This window comes from Hemitrygon akajei, chromosome 3 (genome assembly GCF_048418815.1).
Source record: "Hemitrygon akajei chromosome 3, sHemAka1.3, whole genome shotgun sequence".
NCBI lineage: Eukaryota > Metazoa > Chordata > Chondrichthyes > Myliobatiformes > Dasyatidae > Hemitrygon > Hemitrygon akajei.
Genome location: NC_133126.1, coordinates 83,932,102 through 83,953,669, shown reverse-complemented (window position 1 = coordinate 83,953,669; position 21,568 = coordinate 83,932,102). Strand labels below are relative to the sequence as shown.

At 39.8% G+C, this 21,568-nt stretch overlaps 1 protein-coding gene across 7 annotated transcripts in view; it reads right to left on the bottom strand.

The window, feature by feature from the left end:
- sipa1l1 (signal-induced proliferation-associated 1 like 1) overlaps positions 1-21,568 on the bottom strand; it is a 379,448-nt gene that overhangs the window by 217,643 nt on the left and 140,237 nt on the right. For all 7 annotated transcript variants that reach the window (XM_073040260.1, XM_073040252.1, XM_073040259.1 and 4 more), the window contains exon 3: positions 8,217-8,268. The gene's annotated coding sequence lies outside the window, so the exon portion shown is untranslated. The remainder of the gene's footprint in view (positions 1-8,216; positions 8,269-21,568) is intronic.

Here is a 21,568-nt window from a genome sequence, read left to right as displayed (position 1 = left end):
CTCAAAATGTCAACTGTTTATTCCCCTCCATAGACACTGTCTGGCTTCCTGAGTTCCTTCAGTAATCTGTGTGTGTTGTTCAAGATTTCTAGCATCTGCAGAAGCTCGTGTTTATTGACTGGTCATTGCTCACAACCAGCAGCATTCTGGTTCCGATTCTCATTCCTACGTTTTCTACAACTTATACTTCAGATGCTTCACCTCAAACTAAGAAAAATGCCAACTACATTGAAAACCTGTATTTTAAAAGGGTTTGGATAAAGTTTTTTCATCATTTGATGATACTTTTCATCAGTTGACTTTTACACTAGTTTGTATTAGATAGTCAATACAAACTAGAAAATAATAAAAAAAAGACAGAAAATTGTAAATGCAATCTATTTCCAAAACTCTCAAACATAGTTTTCATGATCCTTTGGGAGAGGAAACAGGGAGGACAAAAATGCCAAGTTTCGATACTGTCTAGTCATAACAAATGCATTATTGTATTAATATTTTCAATGTCACTGACAGATACATAATGCAGAAAGCGGTTTTATAACACAATGTCCTTTTTGTGTTCTTTCATTTATGCAGGACAATATAAATATTCTATGCACTGCTACTTATTAAATGAATTATTTCTAAAACACTTTTAATGATCCATCAAACTAGTCCGTCTCCATAATCCTGAATGGCACTGCATTATTTTCCCAACACAGCCGTCCACGAAATAGCACAATAACAGCTGGTGCACAGACAAGTAACATTAAAGTCAAGATGCGACAGAGGTTGGAAGAGAGAGAAAATACTAAGACTCTTCAACTAGCAACTTATGTTGAAAACATCTGCATAGAAACCTCCAAATGTGTTTGTACGCTACACCGTTGCATATGTGGAAGTATGGATGTCTGGAACTATGATACTATTTTGTTACTTGATCAGAGCTGTATTTATACAGTATAGACACACAGGAACAGGGAATTGTTAAGATCCTGGAAAGAAATAAAGAATATCAAGTGGATGGGAGGCAGTGACTCTGAAAAGATAAATTCAACCCCAATTAGTAACAGCTGTATGTCTACTTTGTAGCAATAATCACAAACACCAAGCAGTTAGATTTTGTAGCTGACATTCCAGCTTCTATCACCTTGCACTCCAACCCACTCATTCCACCCCCCCCCCCCCCCCCCCCCCCCCCGGATGGTTCAGCACAGTTTTGCTCAAATTTATGATTCCTTTATAAAAGGTTTTATTCTACATAGAACATGATGCTAACATTAACATTCAAACCTTGAGTCTTATGCAGGTATTTAAAATTATGTGACACAAACCAAAGTTGTTGAATATATTAAGTTTATTTCCTACGACCAGACTGACTAATGAGTTACTCTCAAATAATTTCAAGTTGTCTGAAAGAAAGATGCAATGTCACTTTTTGCAGAGCTCATTTCCCCCCAATGTATAGTTCTATAAACTAGGACTGAGAATTGTCCTCAATATCATATAATAAATTGTGATCATAACCAACTCATATTAAAACAGCATGATATTGTGTGTTACTCCAATGTTATCTATTGTTCTGACACACAGGCCTTATTTTAACGGAGCAGACATTAATAATGAGACACGTTACACAACATCTAATCAGCAAAACAGCATTATAATATCATGGAAAAATAGTATCACCAGAGCAGTATGATTAATACAGTCGGCCCTCCGTATCCGATTCAACCAACCGCGGATTGAAAATGCTGCATCAGAAAAAAAAATTCCCAGAAGTCTCTCTCCAGAGCTCATTGTTTGAGCATTGTTTGTCTTGCGTCTCGTTCAGTCGCTACTTTGTTTTTGTGAAAAAATGGCTCCTAAAAAGCAATTAAGTGGTCAAAGCAATTCCTCAAAGGCTAAGAGTGCTATCTCTGAGAAAATAAAAATCTTAGATCTTTTGGAAAAAGATGGTGGAAAAGTGGCATGTCGTTTGCTGAACTGGACCGTAAGGTCGGTAGGAACGAATCGAGCATTCGCATTTACATTGTATTAGGTTTTATAAGTAATCTAGAGATGATTTAAAGTATACGGGAGGATGTGCGTAGGTTATATGCAAATACTACGCCATTTTATATAAGGGACTTGAGCATCCGCAGATTTTAATATCCGCTGGGGGGGGGGGGGGTGTCCCGGAACCAATCCCCCGCGGATACGGAGGGCTGACTGTACATTTAACCATTCACAGTACTGCCTTACAGTTCTAATGAAAAGCAATAATGATGTGCAGTTTTGAAGCTCTTGTATCTACTCCAAGAATACAAATATAAATTGACATTTCAGTACAGTATGTAGGTATTATTGCTTTGCCAGGATTGCTGTCTTTCAGAAGGAATATTATGCCAAAGTCCCATCCAGCACCTTATGTGGATACCCAACATCACAAAGCACTCCTGAAACTTTAACTGTTTCTACTTCCACAGATGCTGCCTGACCTATGAGTTTTTCCAGCATTTTGTGTTTTTGCTTCCAATTTCCAACATACACATTTTATTTTTTTCCATTCCCTGATATAGTAAGTCTGGTCTTTAATGCTTTGCTGTTTGCACGAACATCTTAACCACAACAGTGGCTACCTTGCATGTAAATCTCATGGAGACTGAGAAGGGTGGAAATGAGGGAAAACTACTCCACAATAAGTGATGTTAATCTCATTTGCCTTCTCCCGGAAGCTGATTTCAAATGTCTTGCTCCTACAGAAAACTCTGTTAAACAGGTTTATTCAGAGACAGATTCTCATTAACATAAATAAATGGCCAACTCCTCCCTCTCTGAATTTTCTGAGTGCAGGGTAATTTGTTGCCCTTCCCCACTCAAATTTGATAATATCCTGTCGCGAGATTGTTGAAACAAACTTCCAATCTACTTTTTGTATTAAATCCTACTTACACAACATTTCCATGCGGGTAAGACCAGAATCAGGGTCCAAAAATACAAGGTAGACACTAATTAATCCAACAGGAATCTCATTAGGCTACTTCACTAATAGCAGTAAGAATGTATTTACACAGAGATTAGCTGAAGCTAATAGCATCAGCTCCATTCAAAGAAAGGTAGATAACAACATGAGTGAGAAAGGAACACAAAGATATCCAGATAGAGGTTAGAAGAAAGGTGGCTAGATTCTGGTGTGGGGTATAAACACAGGCCTGAATCTACTAGACTAGATATACTGTTCCTTCAATGAATAGTAGGGCAATTAAATGGAATTCTAGTATATTATTTTTCTTTCTATCTCTCTCCCACAGATGAGGAGAATCACAAAATTCGCATGGTGAAACTAAATGCCAAAATAAACTGATATGGGGTCTCTGTTCATTCCCTGGGTGTGCTCCAAATCCATGTGACATCTAGGCATGTAAAGATATCTGAAATATGGAACTTATCTCCAAGACTAAAGTGATCTATTGGCGCCAAACGTATCTAGTTTTTGTGAAAAAAGGAAAGAGCGATCAACCAAAAATAAAATCCCTACTCCACAAGATGCAGTTAAAAAACAGATGTCGGCTTTAGACAGATTTCTGATTGCTTTATCAAAAAGGAATGCATTTGCTCACATTCTTCAAACTTTCAGTTCATTGATAGCATCGTCTCCATCTGAGTGCTGTGGCATTTTCATTCAGTCTAGAGGACTACATGAATCCAACCACTTTCACACCACAAGTTTGAAGTACTGTATTGTGTTTTAACTTTCACAATATTACCCTTTTGTTGCTGGCATGAGTATAGCTCAGTATTAATTTAAACACACTGAAAGAAAGAAACAATGATTTAATAAGTCCATGATAGCCTTCAAAAGTGAGATGGTACATCATTTAACTAAATTAAAGATGTTTAGAACGAAGAATCAAACTAGGATGCTTGTTTAATCAAATAATGCAGTTACTATATTATTAAGCAGCAGCACTCCACGAACATAATTCCGTTCATTATTCATTTCAATACTTGCAGTTAATTGTTCAATACTAAAACTGGTCACATTTAGACAACAGAGATCACAACTAAACAGGTGGCCAAAAACATATTCAACTATCAGATTTATTTAGTTTTCAGAAGTACTCATTGGCTGAAAAGATTTTGGGGCATCCAGAGGTTGCGTCAAAGTCTCACTACTCTGCCTTCTAGATAAGTGGAGCTGTTTCTCATTCTAAAGCTATGAAATTAATAGCAGCCCACATCCACATGGAATTTTATGATATGTTTAGGTAAACCACCCTGGCTGGAGGTGTTGAATAGACTGAATGGTCTGCAGAACAGAGTAGGGTATATTTTTTATGCATTGAGTAAGCACTGGCTGAATTTATACACTTCAGCAAGGTGCATCCAACATCTTGCAATGTCTGAGGATATAATAGCATTTCTGAAGTAACATTTTACATAACTGTTTAATTCCATTTAAGGCAAAACAAAAAATGTGCTTACTGCACTTCAGCTCTCCATGTATGTTGAAGAAAAAAATGAAAGCTAAATACTTCCCTAGCAACTACACCACCACCAATCAATGAAGGGACAACTAACCAATTAAATTGGTGCTGCAGTCACAACCATAGCAACACAAATTGTTTCAGTGCTTTAAGAATAAACTTGATCAAGTAATGATGATGATACACTGCACAGCCTCAATCTGTGAAGCATCCATCTCAGATTTTTAAAATCATCTTCACGTTTTAAAATAACAGTCATGGATTTGTGCAGATAGGTACTACATTAATGTACCTAACACCAGCGGCAGTTTCTCATCTTCCTCTAGTATAGTTTAAATTTCAGTCCGAGACCTTTCATCCGTACTGAAGAAAAATGATGAAGAGTCAAGGGTTAGAATGTGAGAGGTGGGCAGGACGAAACACAAGGTGATAGATGATACCAGGAGTAAAGGTAAAACTATACTCTTTTCCATAGATGCTGCTGGCCTGCTGAGTTCCTCTAACATTGTGTGTGCACTGCTTGGATTTCCAGCATCTGCAGTACATTCTACTACCAGATACACTTATTCAAACTTGGTGCTGGTGAAAGGGTTAAACAAACAACTCTCAAGTTTGAGTTCCATTTCCTTTAACTTGCTCTGGCAGATGGGAAGCCTGTCATACACCTCACACCAGCATTCTCCAAATAACAATGAATAGAAAGTACTTAACCTTTAAACCCTAGAAAATCAAGTGCATGCTTGATTCCCACGGCTCAACAGAGGTCCTATAATGCCAAACAACACGATTCATTAACACTGCAGAATCATATAGTGGCCCTTAATAAAACACGGTACAACATGGGAAATGTTATTCATTTGCAATCCAATTCCTTTTCTAAAAAGTTAAAGGTCTGCTGCTTAATGACAGCAAGCAAGGTAAAAGGGCACATTGGACTGGAGTACTTTAGAGCTAATGATTAACATACAAGAAAATGCACATCATTAGTCACACTGCTTTTAAGTTCTTCAAAATTTAAGATTCAACAGCCTAAAAGGGATGTACTGATGGAAGAAAGGACAGGAGAGAAATGGAGAGAGGGAGGGAAGGAGGGAGAACAACAATGAGAGGGTGAAAAGAGAAAGTTATGCAGATGAGAAAAGACAGAAAAGGTGTAGACGGCAAATCATTGAGCTTGGAAAGAAATGTTAACATGACCAGAAGCACAAGATTTGAACTCTGAGAAATACTTAGGAAAACCAAATCAAAATGGCAGTAATACAAACAAGGTCCAGAGTTCCTCCAGGACATGGTCCCACCATTTCTTGTCCTGCTAGTAATCAATCCATCCCCAATGTCATATTTCACCCCTACAAATACACCACCCCTCGCTCTTTTTAACACTTCTCCCCCGATGGCCTAACCTCCCATGAGCCCTCCACTCCACTGCTGTCCTCGGATCCTACACCTGACCCCAGCTCATTATTATCCCCTCTGACCTTCCCGTCTGTCCACAGCAAAGGCATCACACCTGTGTATCCCTGTACCTGCACTTCCATAAGTTTCAGTCCTGCCACAACTTTGAGCTGTCACTTCCATGTCTAGTTCTTTAATAAGGAGTCCTTGCCCACTCCCTATGCTCGATAACTCCTCCCTATGCTTGATAGCTCCTCTTGGATACCCCCTTCTGACTGATCTTTTCATTTTCAATTGCCAGTGCAACATCAACCACCTTGACTTCACCCCTCCCCTCACTCACCCACTCTGAATCTGTAGCTCTTGATGCACTCCACACCAGTCCCAGCTTTACCATCAATCTGCTGACTAAGGCAGTATCATTGAGGTCCGGTGGATAGACTTCTATCTTGCAGTGTCTTTGTGATAGCTTGCTGACTTTCTTACACCCACCTCTTACCTATGAGCCCACCAGTGATCGTCAGGCTTCTGTCTCCCATATTACTACACATCTTCTCTCCACATCTTCTGACTTGATGGTTCCCAAGATCTCAGTGGGCTTTTTGTCTTCTAACCTGGATTCACAAGCAAGACTGACCTGCTTGGCCCATTGTTTCTGCTTGCTCTCACCTCTTCATATCTTAACTCTGTAATATCTTTCTTTCTTTAATCCATTTCCACCTAGATTAGGACACCTTGTTTTCCCTCCACTGTTTTAACAGCTTTCAATTATTCAGCCCCAGTGCCTCATCCTCAGATTGTATATTCATTCCCCATACGAAAGACTCTTATGGATCTCTGTTTCTTTTTAGGACACAAACCCAACCAGTACCTCTCATCTATGCCCTCCGCTGACTGGCAAAACATGTGCTACACTTAAGAATTTCTCCTTTCACTCCCTCCACTTAATGCAAATCAGAAGTGCAGGCAGGGGTACTCGTGAGCTCTAGCTATCCCGTCTTCTCATTGGCAATGTGAATCAATCTTTGTTCTAGCATCACTCCCCCAACTCCTTCTTCACTACCAAAATGACTGCATTAGTGCTGTCTCCTGCAACAATGCAGAACTCAACAATTACATCAACTTTGCTGCCAACTTCCACTGTGCCTCCAAGTGCACTTAAACCACTTCTGACACACTGCTCCCATTTCTCGATCTCTCCACCTCCATCTCAGGAGCCAATCTATCCACCAACTTTTAACAAGTCTCACCAACTTACACAGCTAGACTACAGCTTCTCCCTCCCTTTCTCTTGTAAAGATGTTGTTCCTTTCTCTATTTCTGTTGTATCTGTTTGAATGAGACCTTCCACTCTAGGACATCAGAGATGTCCTTTTTCAGAAAATGGGGCTTCTCTTCCCAACTTTCTCTATTGTTAATAGAGCCTCTCACCCTTATCTCCTTCATTTTTTGCACCTCTGCTCATAATCCACCTCTCCTCTGACAGAACATGGATGAAGTTCCCTTCATTCTTTCATTTTACACACCCTCCCAGTCTACAAATCCAGCACACCATGATTTGCAACTTCCACTAGCTACAATGCCATCATAATGTGACTTCATTCCTCCCTGTCCATTCTTTCTCCTCCTGAAGTACTTACCACTGCAACTGGAGGAACTGCAATGCCTATCCCTACAGATCCTCTCTCAGCACATTTGATTCCATGCTCCACCTATTCTCCTCCATCAGATACCATCATTTACAGCCCTTTGTTGCCTCCACCTTCTTTTCTCTCCTTCATCTACACCTAGATCTATTTATTGTTTGCCAGCTCCTACTCTACCCCTTCTTTTCTCCTCTTTATATTGGCCACTGCCTCTCTGGCTTTCAGTCCAGATGAAGGGCCTCCACACAATTATAGCCATATGACCAATTAATCTACTAACGTGTATGAAGTTTGGGATGTGGGAGAAACCAGAGCACCTACAGGAAACCCATGCAGTCACAGGGGAATGTACAAGCTCATTACAGACAGCAACAGGAATTAAACCTGGATCGCTGGGGTTTTAATGACATTATGCTAACCACTACACTACTGTGCCACCCACTAAAGAGAGCAAAAACAAGTAAAAGAGAAAAGTTGTTTTGGTAAAAACAGATAAAAAAATTATTTTGGCAGTTCAAATTTTAACCAAATGTGTTTTTTTTAAATTACCCACCACTTCAAAAGAAAAAAAAATAAGGAGTTTAACTCCGCATTTATCTGGAAATCCCCAGTACTTTAGAATGTTCTGTTTGACACGGGAGGCAAATGTGCTTTACAACCTCACCCACATCCTCAACAACTCCAAACCCCTTTCTGTTGACCAAAACACAAGAGGCAGAGCACTGACCTGTTTACACAGACACCGAGGAGGAATGCAAATTGTAATGTGGTCCAAAAATCTGCAAAAGAAAGTGACCCATTAGACCATAAAAATCAGAAAATTGTCACCACTTTAATAGCCAAACTAACATCAATTAACTGCCCATTTTCAGTAAAGGAAAGGAGTGACAGAAATGAACGCTGTTTAGTTTACAAGATGACTGGCATGCCACGTGTAAGAAGATCACAGTCTAAAAGTGTGAAAGGTAACAACAAACTAACTCTGAAAGCAATCAGCATTCCTTTCAAGTCTCCAGAAGAAAACATTTTCAGGCCTAAAGTCAATCATAACAAATTAATTTAAGAACCAAGCGCAGGCCTGCTCAGAAATTAGACTAAGGGAGATACAGAGACACTGAAACTCATCTTAATGAAAATCTTTGAACAAAGTACATCTGGGTTGGAGAAGCGGTACAATGAAGATGTACTAGGAAGCTCTGAAATTCTCAGCCAGTCAGGCTTGTCAGACTGTAGAAGCTACTAAAGTCTTTCAATGTCATATCTAATTAAGGTCACAACAATGAACTTCAAACATCAAGGGAACAAGTCTACTTCCAGAAAGATTTTAGGTTTCTATTCTTTAGAAATGACCACGTACTGAAAGGTCACTTTCTTTTACGTTCCTCTAAAAAGAAAATCCTATACTTTTCATGTTGTTTTTATTTAAGATGTGTAACTTTCTATTATTCTGCTGTGCAAGGTTTTTCAAACATCACTAGCTAACAGAAAGTTGCTGTCGTTGTTCAACCAGGGATTCCACAGCTGTCACAAAACAGAGGGCAAAGCAATAGTACTTGCAGAGACTCGTAAACTGGACCTTTGCTTCTTTCTATTCATGGCTGTGTGTGTTTTCAAGTGACTCTTTTAATATGGTAGCACATCAGAGGTGGTATAATTATAAAAAGATAAAGCTCCTATAACCTTCTCAATGCATCTCATAAGCTGTAGCAAATATGAGCCAATGTACATCTAGGAATGCTGCTACAACAGACATTTGTCAGTCAGCCCAGTGCACTACCAATGAACAAATGCCTGCTGATCATCTTTAAGATTCAGAGCCTGTGAATACTGCTGATAAACATAAATCTAACCACCTTCACCATATTCATTTTAATACATGATGCCTCTTAACTACACCAATGGTCAAAGGCATAGGCAGAGGATATAATCCTACGAACTTCAGTGTAGTTCCACAGAGAAGCAGCAACCACATATGATCCCAATGTACGTATAAACTTATCTCACCTGCCAAATAGGTCTGAAGTTTCCAAGGCTCTCTAGCCTGTTAACTAGTTTTTTTTATAGATTTACCATGGAAGATTTAAAACTAAAGGGATACGTGGTCCAACCATTGCTAATAAAAGAAAGCTAAGCTATTTTTTCCAAAATAGCTATCCCACTTTAAGATTCATAACTTGCAGTAAAGCAGTCAAAGAATCACTTTCTGACCATGTTCAACCAAGAAAAATGACAACAGTAGCACCATCACTAACACAGCTTCTACCACCTCTCACTAAACTTGCATAGGCTGAGGATTAATCCACACATTCTCATCATTCTTTGAAATATCTATCCAACATTGAACGCCATAGTTTGCATATCCCTACTAGAGTCTCATTTTCTGGTTTGCTGTCTCTGACTTGCGAATGTAATCCTTGTTTTTTTTTTACATTATCCATTATGATCACAGATGATGATTTGTCTCTGAATGACATTCCTCAAAACGATTAATGATTAGATCTCCAAACTGAAAATACACAGCAGCAGCCACCCATGGCCCTCTTGGGTGCAGAATTCTAAAAATTCACGAATGCCTGGGTAAATAAAGTTCTCATCTATGCCGTGAACAACTAATGCTTACTATCATTGTTCGAGAAGCCTGCCGGAGGAAATTCTGTACATTTCAGTGACATCACCATTCACTATTCCAATATAGGCCTAGTCTGCCTAATCTCTCATGTGATAAGCCCACTTCCCCAGAAGTAATCTAGTGAATTTTCACTGCAATTCCTTCATTGAAAGTATAAGCTTCCTTGTATAGAGGGATCATACCTATATAAATTTCAGTTGCAGTTTTAGCAAGGTCTTGTATAATTGGGGTAGGATATCTCTACTCTTAGCCTCAGCTATTCTTACAATAAAAACTAAAAATATTTACTCTACCTATTTTATATATATATATATGATGGATATATATACCCATCACTTAAAAGAAACACACCCAAGTCTTTCTTTACATGATGAGTCCTTTCAACCTCTCACCATGTTAAAAAATTCCCTGCCTTTAGTTTCTTTTCTCTGCCAAACTGGGTGAAAGTGAGCATTATATTCCATCTGCCACAATCTTATTCTTGCCATACTTCTGAAGCCTTTCTGCATCTTCCTCAGGGCCCAAGCTACCTCTCCTAGCTTTGTGGCATCAGCAAACTTGGACATATTACAATTTATCGCCTATTCCAAATAAATGATTATAGACTGACTACAGCTGAGACCCCAGTCCCAACACAAAAAGCCCTAAACTACCAAGTTATTCACTAACCCAATAGCATTATAAAATACAAGATCAAAAGCAAACTACTTCTTTAATATACTGATCTAGAAAACTTCCATCTCCCACTTTATTACTGCTCATTTGGTTTACCCATTCTATATCTGAAGACTGAAATTCTGGCTGAGTGGTGTCACAACAATAACCTCTTACTCAATGTCAGCAAGACCAAGGAGCTGATTATTGAGTTCAGGTGAAGGAAACTTGAGGTCTATGTGCCATTCCTCATCATCTGATCAGAGGAGGAGAGGGTAGGCAACTTTAATTTCTTCAGTGTTATCACTTCAGAGGACTAGTCTTGGTCTGATTTCTTAAGTCCAATTATGAAGAAAGTACACAGTGCCTCAACTTCCTTAGAAGTTTGAGAAGATTCAACATGACATCTAAAATTCTGACATTTCCATAGATGTGCGGTGGAGAGTGTATTGACTAGTTGCATCATGGCCTGATTTGGAAACACCAATGCGCTTGAACAGAGAATCCTACAAAAAATAGTGGATATGAGCCAGTTCATCACCAGTAAAGCCTGCCCCCCAATTGTGCACATCTACAAGGAGTACTGCCACAGGAAAGCAGCATCCATCATCAGGGACCCTCACCACCCAGGCCATGTTCTCTTCTTGCTACACCACCAAGTTCATGAACAATTAAGATGTACAAAAAAGCTGAATGAACTCAGCAGGTCAAGCAGCATCCGTTGAAAGAAGCAGTCAATGTTTCGGGTCAAGACCCTTCGTCAGGACTAAAGAAGGAGGGGGCAAGGGCTCTATAAAGAAGCTGGGGGGAGGGTGGAAAATCAATCTGAGGAAAGATCAAGGGGTGGGGGAGGGGAAGCAGGGAGGGGATAGGCAGGAGAGGTGAAGAAGGAATCTAAGGGGAAAACACTATGGGTAGTAGAAGAAGGCAGAGTCATGAGAGGTGATAGGCAGCTAGAAGAGGAGACAGAGTGGAAGGTGGGATGGGGGAAGGGAGAGGGAGGGAATTACCGGAAGTTGGAGAATTCGATGTTCATACCAAGGGGCTGGAGACTACCCAGACGGTTTATGAGATGTTGTTCCTCCAACTGAAGTTTGGCCTCATCATGGCAGTAGAGGAGGCCGTGTATGGACATATCCAAATGGGAATGTGAAGGAGAGTTGAAGTGAGTGGCAACCAGGAGATCCTGTCTGTTGTGGCGGACGGAGCGTAGGTGCTCGACGAAGCGGTCCCCCAATCTGCGTCAGGTCTCGCCGATGTAGAGGAGGCCGCACCGGGAGCACCGGATGCAATAGATTACCCCAACAGACTCACAAGTGAAGTGTTGCCTCACCTGGAAGGACTGTTTGGGGCCCTGAATGGTGGTAAGAGAGGAGGTGTAGGGACAGGTGTAGCACTTACGCTTGCAGGGATAAGTGCCAGGTGGGAGATCTGTGGGGAGGGACGTGTGGACCAGGCAATCACAGACGGAACGATCCCTGCGAAAAGCAGAGAAGGGTAGAGAGGGAAAGATGTCCTTAGTGGTGGGGTCCTGTTGAAGGTGGCGGAAGTTGCGGATGATAACATGCTGAATCCGGAGGCTGGTGGGGTGATAGGTGAGGACAAGGGGGAACACGGTCCCTGTTGTGGTGACGGAAGGATGGGGTGAGGGCTGAAGGGCGGGAAATGGAGGAGATGCGGGTGAGGGCATCATTGATGACAGCAGAATGGAAACCACGATTCTTAAAGAAAGAGGACATCTGGGATGTCCTGGAACAGAAAGCCTCATCCTTCAGGCAGATGCGGTGCAGATGGAGGAACAGGGAATAGGGAATAGAATTTTTGCATTTGGCAGGGTGGGAAGAGGTATAATCAAGGTAGTTATGGGAGTCAGTGGGTTTATAGAAGATGTCATGAACAATTATTACCCAACCATCAGGCTCTTGAACCAAAGAGGATAACTTCATTCATTTCATCAATGAAATATTTCCAACAACCTTTCAAGGACTCTTCATCTCATGTTTGATATTTATTGCTTATTTATTTATTATTATTTCTTTCTTTTTGTCTTTGCATAGTTTGTTTTCTTTTGCACACTGGTTAAACTCCCAAGTCGGTGCGGTCTTTCAATGATTCTATTATGGTTATCAGATTGGATGGGAAAACAAACCTCAGTTTTGTATAAGGTGACATACATACACTTTGATAATAAATTTACTTTGAAGTTTGATATATAGATTAATGCTGTTTTGATGATCACATCATTATTCTTGTTACAGGCTAATATTCTGGTTTATACTATGTTGGTGGCTTATATACTGTACCACTGCATAAGATCCAAGGGTAAAGGCATCTGTGTAATATTGAATACCCACTGAACCTTCCTATATACACCAATTATGGCAATGATGGCATAACCCATAACATTGTGAAAATCTCCAACAGTATGTGAAAGAGAGCTTTAAACTTTAATAAATTTTCCAACATCACTGTCACAAATGTAAGAAGAGTCTTTCAAAAAAAGTAATGTCTGATGCTGATTTGTGTCTGTTCTGGGGGGGGGGGGGGGGAGGGCAAAAACCGATGTAGACTCATCAATTTACAATATTATGTCACACGTCAGTTAGTTCTGAGACATAATCATCCAAACGGAAGACAGTTTCACCCCAACAGACTAAAATGCATTATAAAAATAAAGTTTCCATTGTTATAAACAGTTCTGTATCAATGTAATTGAAAATGAATGCATGCTGGCCTTACCCCATCAAAGAAGGGAAAAATGAACCCTGAAGCAATTGCTCACTGGGAAGAAACATTGTGCAAAAGCAATTTTAAAAGAGCATAAACCTGCCATTAGTGCAAATGAACCAGTCACAAAGAACAAAGTTCTCAAAGTTTACTGGAATAACATGGCATACAGAGCATTAGCTTGTCGGTCCAAATTGCAGATTTACTGCATTTCCTTTTGCATCTTTTTCCCATTAAAAAGAACATATTTCCCAGTTGGCATGATGATCAAGCAATCTTAATTTAGTATAGTGGGGTAAAGTGGACAACAGAATTCCCTTGGCCTTGCTGTTATAATTTATCTTATTCCCAAGGTTAGTGAAATGTGTAATTTCCAGTTCTCATGCAGTCTGCCTTTCTGGACTTGTACCCAGCTTTATGCCAGAACTCGAATAACTTTCATCTGTCAATTCAGAGTGAGAACTGGGCCAACTGAGGCTGCCAACAATTTTTAAGCAGAATTCTTACAGTAGTCAGAGGAAGTGTTCATCTAAGCAGTCTAATTTCAACAACAAATCAGGTCTCCAGAGACAAGAGGCTACTGTGATGACCAGTTCAATTAATTAACTGAATCTTTAAGATCTATAATCTGAAAAAATATATATGTACACACACACACATTTTGTCATATTGTGAAATATCCATATCTCATATATTTTACAATATGACGAAGTATCTATTCCAATGACGTAACTCCTTAAAAACTCATTCAAGTATACATTTATAGAGTTTTTAGACTTCTTCCAAATATATACTGTACTCCTAACAATAAAGTGGTAAGAGTATCAATTGTTATCAGTCTTCTTGACATGTAATATTCCCTATTTGTTTGAAAGAATATATTGGAAGAGCTATCAGATATTCCATGAACTACAGAGAGCCGGATGTGGCTTACTCTATTGCCCTAGAGCAAGGTACACGGTACAACAGAAATATTACTCATCTTCTGCATTGTTACTTCCTTCCTCTTCTCTTACTGATCTAGTTTCACTTTTACCAGAGTTACCTATTACCAGTTCAGAAAATGATTAGTGGAAGATTATTAAACAATGTGGACAAAAAGAAAGTTCAATGCAATATATAGCAAGATCAAATTAGATACCTTTTGTCTCAACAATGAGAACAATCAAGCATGGGCTAATAAATTACAAGTAAAATTTGCACCACAAAATGTGCCAGGCCATGATCACCTATAAAACCAGTGGCATAAAACCACTTACACTAAACATTCAGTGCATTATTATCTGCAAGTTCTCCACCAGCAACAATCTGGGAATCACTCTCAACCAGAAACCTAACTGGACCAATATAAGACAGAAATAGAGGCTACATATCCAGCGGCAAAGGACTCACTTCTTGATATCCCCAACTATCACCTACAAGGCATGTTAGAAGTTTGATAGTAGACTGTTCACTTGCTTTTGGTAAATACATCTCCAACAATGCCCATGAGTTCTGACATTACCCAGAACAAATCAGCCCATTGATCGGCACCCTGTTGATCAGCCTTGACATTCATTCCCTCCACAACCAGTTCCAGTATGTACTATCTACATAATGAACTACAGTTATTTGCCTTGACTACTTCAAATTCAAGATGAGAACAGCAGGAGCAAGTGCATTGAAACCAGTCGCAGAATCCCTTCCAAGTCAAAGATGATCACAATTTGGAAATATAGTATGATTTTTCATCATTGTTTAATCTAAATCTTCAAATTCTCTTCTCAATATCATTGTGGGAATACTTTCAAGAGAAGAAGTTAAATAGGTCAAGGTGGTGGCTCACCACCACAGTCTCAAGGGAGAAGTAATAAGTGTTAGATCTCAAAGTCAGAGTCATGGAAAAGTACAGCACAGAAAAGGGCCCTTCTACCCATCCACTCCATGCCAAATCATTTAAACTGCCTACTCCCGTCAACCTGCATTGGAACTATAACCTTCCATATCCCTACCATCCATGTACCTATCCAAACTTCTCTTAAATGTTGAAATCGAGCTAGCATGCACCACTAGTGCTAGCAGGTTGTTCCATACTCTCACAACCCACTGAGTGAATAAGTTTCCCCTCATGTTCTCCTAAGTCATGACCATCCAATCTCTATGGAAAAAGCCTGCTTGCATTTAGCCTATCTATATCCCTTAAAAATTTGCATACCTCTATCAAATCTCCTCTCAATCTTCTACATTCCAAGAAATAAAGTCCCAACCTACTCAATCTTTCCTTATAACTCAGGTCCTCTAGGTCCAGCAACATCCTTGTAGATTTTCTTTGTATTTTTTCAACAGTATTTACATCTTTCCTGTAGGTAGGTTACCAAATCTACACACAATGCTCCAAATTAGGCCTCATCAATGTCTTATACAACTATAACATAACATCTCATTACTTAATATTATGATTTATTAAGACACTAAAAGCTTTCTTTACGAGTCAATCTACCTGTGATGCCACTTGCAATAAATTAGGGATCTGTATTCCCAGATCCCTTTGTTCTACCACACTCATCAGTGACCTACCGTTTAAGACCTATCCAGGTTAGGCCTACTAAAGTGCTACACCTTTTATTTGTCTACATTAAAATCCATCTGCCATTTTACAGCTGGTCCAGAATGCGCTGCAAGCCATGATAGCCTTTCTTGCTGTCCACTGCACCTCCATTCTTGGTGACATCCACAAATCTGTTGATGCAGTTAACCACATTATCATCCAGATTGTTGATATAGATGACAAACAACAGCGGATCAGCATCGATCCCTGCAGCACTTCACTAGTCACGGGCAACCGTCTACTACCACTCTCTGGCTTCTCCCACAAAACCAATATCTAATCCAATTTACTACCTCATCTTGAATGCCAAGCAACTGAACTTTCTTGTCAACATCCTATACTGAACCTTGTCAAATCCCTTGCTAAAATCCATGTAGACAACATCCTCAGTCTTCCCTTCACTCAGTTTCCTGATAACTTCCCTGAAAAACTCAGTAAGACTAGTTAGACATTACCTACCACATATGAAGGCATGCTGATTATCCTTAATCAGTCCATGTCTATCCAAATACTTAACTATCTGCTCCTTTGGAATACCTTGCAATAACTTTCCCATTTGCCTACAATTTCCTGGTTTATTCTTAGAAGTCTTTCTTATTCAGCAGAACAACATTAGCTATCCATCTAAGGAAGATACAAGTATCTCTGCTCAAGCCCCGGAATTTTTGCACTTGCCTCCCCCAGGGTCCAAGGGAACAGCTTGTCATGCCCTGGGGTTTTATTTTCCACAGGACAGCAAACATTTCCTCTTCTGTGATGCCACTTTGCCTCACTTCTATAGACTCCGTGTCCATCTCTGGAGTAAATACAGATGCAAAAAAATTATTTAAGATCTTCCCCATCTTATCAGTTTTGCCCAGATTTCGAATAAAAAACAAGAAAAGTATGTGGTCCAACACAGCATGGATCAAAATGTGGATCAAAATGTGAAGACTGGTTGCTTATATAATTCACTTCTGATATTGGAACAGATTGCTTTGGGATATAAACCAGTACCAGAAGTATAAAGTGTAAAAAAAAAAGCAAAAAGCATATCCAGCAGAGCAATGAAGGTTTGGTGCAGAGTTTTCTCAGAAAGGTTTATTTACAGAATATGAAAAGACAGGGGCACAGGACTGTAAACTGGTATTACACATCCACAATTCAGTCTTCAGAAAGCCAGAAGTCCACAAGCTTCTTGTTAATAATAAAGCCGGACCAAAAGCATCCCAAGAATACATATATAATGCTACAGCTTGTCTTTGACATAAACTAGCTTTTTACCACAAAGTTAAAATAGAACAGGTACTGCATACATCAGGGCAGAGCATTTAACACAGGTCATTCCACAGCAATGCTTTATACTAACAATCACTGTCAGAATTAGATAGAAAAATAAATCATCTGAAAGCCAGTCCTGAGGTGGTAAGATGACATGGCTTTGAACCTAGGATTTCTTTGTTTGCTTTCTTATTTTCTGTCAACAGACATCTCAGCCAAATATGGCAATCTGACTGCTGGGAACAAGGACAAGGACAATAAAAAGAACACCGTTCTGCAAAGTGGACTTCACCCCCTCTTGATGCACACATAGCAATAAAACCCAATTAGATTGCTGCAATCATTTATGAAATAGAGATAAAAAGTAATGGATCAGCACAATGATATTATGCACACATGCACTGAAATAGGACCCATCCACTTCCCACCTAGAGACGATATTGCTTTGTCACTACTATGCCAATCACTAAGAGGGGATTTAAAGCATTAAGCATTTGAAGTACATGTTGAAGATTGGTGCAGCAAACACAAAGGCTTTGTGGGAAAGGACAATAGTCTAAAGTCCTGATGACACTGGATACTGAGGACCTGGGCCCCAAGAGGTAGCCTTTCCGATTTGTATTGTTTGCAGAGGAAACACAAGTGACATTCATGAAACGCCAACAAAATATATTGATTTGACGGCATAACCAAATGTAAAGGGTGCATGGTATTTATTTTCTGTGTACTTCTTATGCATAACTTGTCTTTGAAATTAAACAAAAATTCTCCCACAGCAGCCCAAGCACAGCTACAAAACACTGCACCTTTGAAATAGACAGGATACAGTGACCCTTAGTGCTCCTTAGGCGGTGGTCTGTCCCGGTTGTGTCTCATGGCACAGATAATGCCATACCACTGCCAGGTGTGAAATTATCAAGAGTACTGTGATCCTTGCACATAGCCCATGTGTGAATTGCACAAAAATTCTGCAGACTGTGAAGAGACCACCACTGATGCAGTTTCCACTTTCCTGAACTTTAAAAAGAGGCTGCCAAGGTGCTGCATGCCAGGCACTGGCGTCACTGTTCAGACTTTGCAATTAATACCTCGCTTTTAACGTATTCCCAGTTTGTTTTCTGATTGTTCAGCCAAGGTTGAAGGTTGGATCCAAAAGCTCCAATTTACGTTGTAAAGGAGGGCATAGATGGAAAGTGACTGACATTGGGAAACAGTCAGCCATGCTAACATGAACTCAGCACAGCTGATGTTTTGTTTCCTCGTTTAGTAGCAGAACAGTGCTCCAAATTACAAACTAGCGTCAGAGTTTCCTGCAGGAAAATTGTATAACATTACTTACAGAACAAGTGAAGGGAAGTTGGTGCAAAGTTAATTCAAAAAACAAATCTGTAAGAAACAATGGGAACTGTGATTGGTTACTTCCAATCTGACAGAACAGTGTAGATGAGAGGCAGTGATATTGGGTTGAAATTACTAATCTGCATCTGGGTATTAAGCAGCTGCCAGGATCAATGCCATCTAGAAATAATCCCTAGTATGATCCAATCTGGTTGAAAACACTTCTCTGCATTGTTTGCATGTGAAAGGTGTGTGATAATGGATGTGATTTCAAAGATCTAGTTTTCTCATGGAATGAGACACCCCCTCGTTCCTTTACCACACCCAGATGAAATCTGTTCAAATTCCACTCAGACCAGCCAAAACTGACAGATGAATTTCATAACAGAAAGATCGAAAAATCTTGGGACAACACACTGAATTTATTTTCTGCTATGAAAACATCCAAATCTGGCCAACACTGTAGATGCAACAGTAAGCAGCACCATTCAATTAAAAGAGAGCCTCATTTTAAAGGGATGCCTAAGCATATACTTTTGACAATACTTACTTTAACTAGTGCACTGAATTAATTGAAAAAGTTTTGTGTTATAAATTCTATTTTATTTTGAGGCAATGGCTTTCTCTGTGGGGAAAATGATTTTGTGACATGTCAAAATGCACAAGCAGACCATTTTAACTGGTTACCAGCCTCTAAACTGCATAAACAAAAAAAAAATAGACCCGCATACTAGTCGGAGTTACTGACTTTTCTGGAGATACGGATTAGTCAATAAAGCTGTGACAGGATTTACATGTTGTATATCTGCTGCAGCCAATTTCTGGTTGAGGATTATTTTCCATCAGTACCAGAGCTTTCAACTGTTTTGGCTCCACTTCTACATCAGGCATCACTCACTCTGGCAGCCCAATATGCTTCATGCTCCAACATGCATTTACTTGTAAATCTTGAAATCTCTGCCTTACAGAACTGCAGATGTTGTTATTAGCTACATTTAAAGGCCAAGAAAGTATTTTTGTAGGATAGAAATAGAATTGAGAGCAGTGGGGAGATCTGGCAATGAAGCCAAAGATCAGATCAGCCTTGATCTGAATGAAAGACAGAGGAGACTCAAGGGTCATATAGCCTACTCCAGCACCTATTTCTTATTTTCTACTATTCTTGTGTGCATACATACCTGTCAGCTCTTTTACCTTTATCCTTCATTAGAAAGCTCCAAGCTTTTGTTCTAAACACAGAACTAACAGCTGAATTAGATTTAACGTAATATAAAGACAAGTTTGCTCTATGCTTCATCTAATACTAATGAACAACTGCCCTGAATAGCACTGCCATTATACAATTTTGAGGATCGCATCATACATCACTAATTTCACCATGGCTCCTTTGTTAAATGAATACAAGTTTAGCAGCAGTGCCCCAACCTCCGCATAACACGTTAAGATAATAAAAATCTTTTGTACTCAATAAACAATCTCTAGAAACCTTTTTTCCCCCTCAAACCCCAGATGTTATCTGCAAAAGGCCAAAGCCTTGGACCCTCAGAAAACATCCATATCCAGCATACTCGTTAAAAATGATTGTAATTACACACATCACCATGGTACCTAGATCTTCAGCAGGACTATCAGCAACATTCCAGTTATTTACCATTTTTAATGAATTATTGAAGATTACCAATTAAGCTCAGCTTTCTCTGGCCAGAGTAATTATTATACTGTTCACATTCATCAGCTTACTTCACACAAACACCCACTAAGCTTTTATTTCAAACTCATCACATTTAAGAGGCCACCGACAAGGGATTGCATAAAGGCTATCTGCACTCCCTCTTACTTTTGCTGTTTCTCAGTTTTAGCCATGGCACACAATAAAAACAGGAAGTTTTGATAGTGGTATCTTGTTGAGGTCCGAATTGAGACTGCTCTTGGTCTCTAGCTTTGAACATTCAAAAATATAAACACCTGAACATTAAATAAAATATTCTGATTGGGCTGTGCCTTGTCAACTGCAGTGCTGGAAATCTAATGCTGAATCCCTGCCCTCCGCTGGCACTCCCCAGCAAGTGAATGCCTGACAGCTCTGTGTGGAGGGTCTGTCATCAGGGTCTGGTGTTGAACAGATTAGAATGACCTGATCTGGCTGCTCAGTGCTGAGATGTGGAGCTCAGGACTGCACCCTGCAAAGATGGTGGGCGTAAGGATCAAGCAAGTTTATTGTATGTACTGACAGACTGCCTGGATCCTATGACAATGAATCACCTCCTATTTAATGCGGTGGAAGCAGCCATCTCTCCTCCTCAGCTGAGACTGTTAGCACAGGATAATCTGGAGACAGTTGCGCAGCAAAACAAAGCAATGAGAAGGTAGCAGCTTCCATCACATCCAGTATTTGGCAACGAGGGAATACTGGCAACACATGGAGTAGCTGCTGCCAATCCCTGCAATTATCCACACACACCTTGCTGGCCAGGGTGCAACCTTGATCCTTCCCTTCCCCCACCCCCCTTGAGCTAGCTCACGACTTGGCATAATCCACTCAACAGAAACCCTCAGGCAAACTCTCCAAATCAAGCTACGGTGTAGTTCATTGTTGGATACATGACAAACTTCCAACAAAGCAGTGGTAACATATCCCAATATAATACTGCCATTGCTCCTTTTAGCAGTTTCCTTGAGAACGCCTCTTTCCAAAATGGTATTAGTATATTGGTATATATTAGCATATATTAGTATATGCTGCATTTCATGACCTGCAAGTGTAACAAAATATTTTAAATGTTTTACATTTAAATACTCGAGGTATTTGAAAACCAGCAAGTAATATCAGTGAGCTCTATTTATTTGATTACATCAATGATCTTCAAATCTCACGACCAGCAAT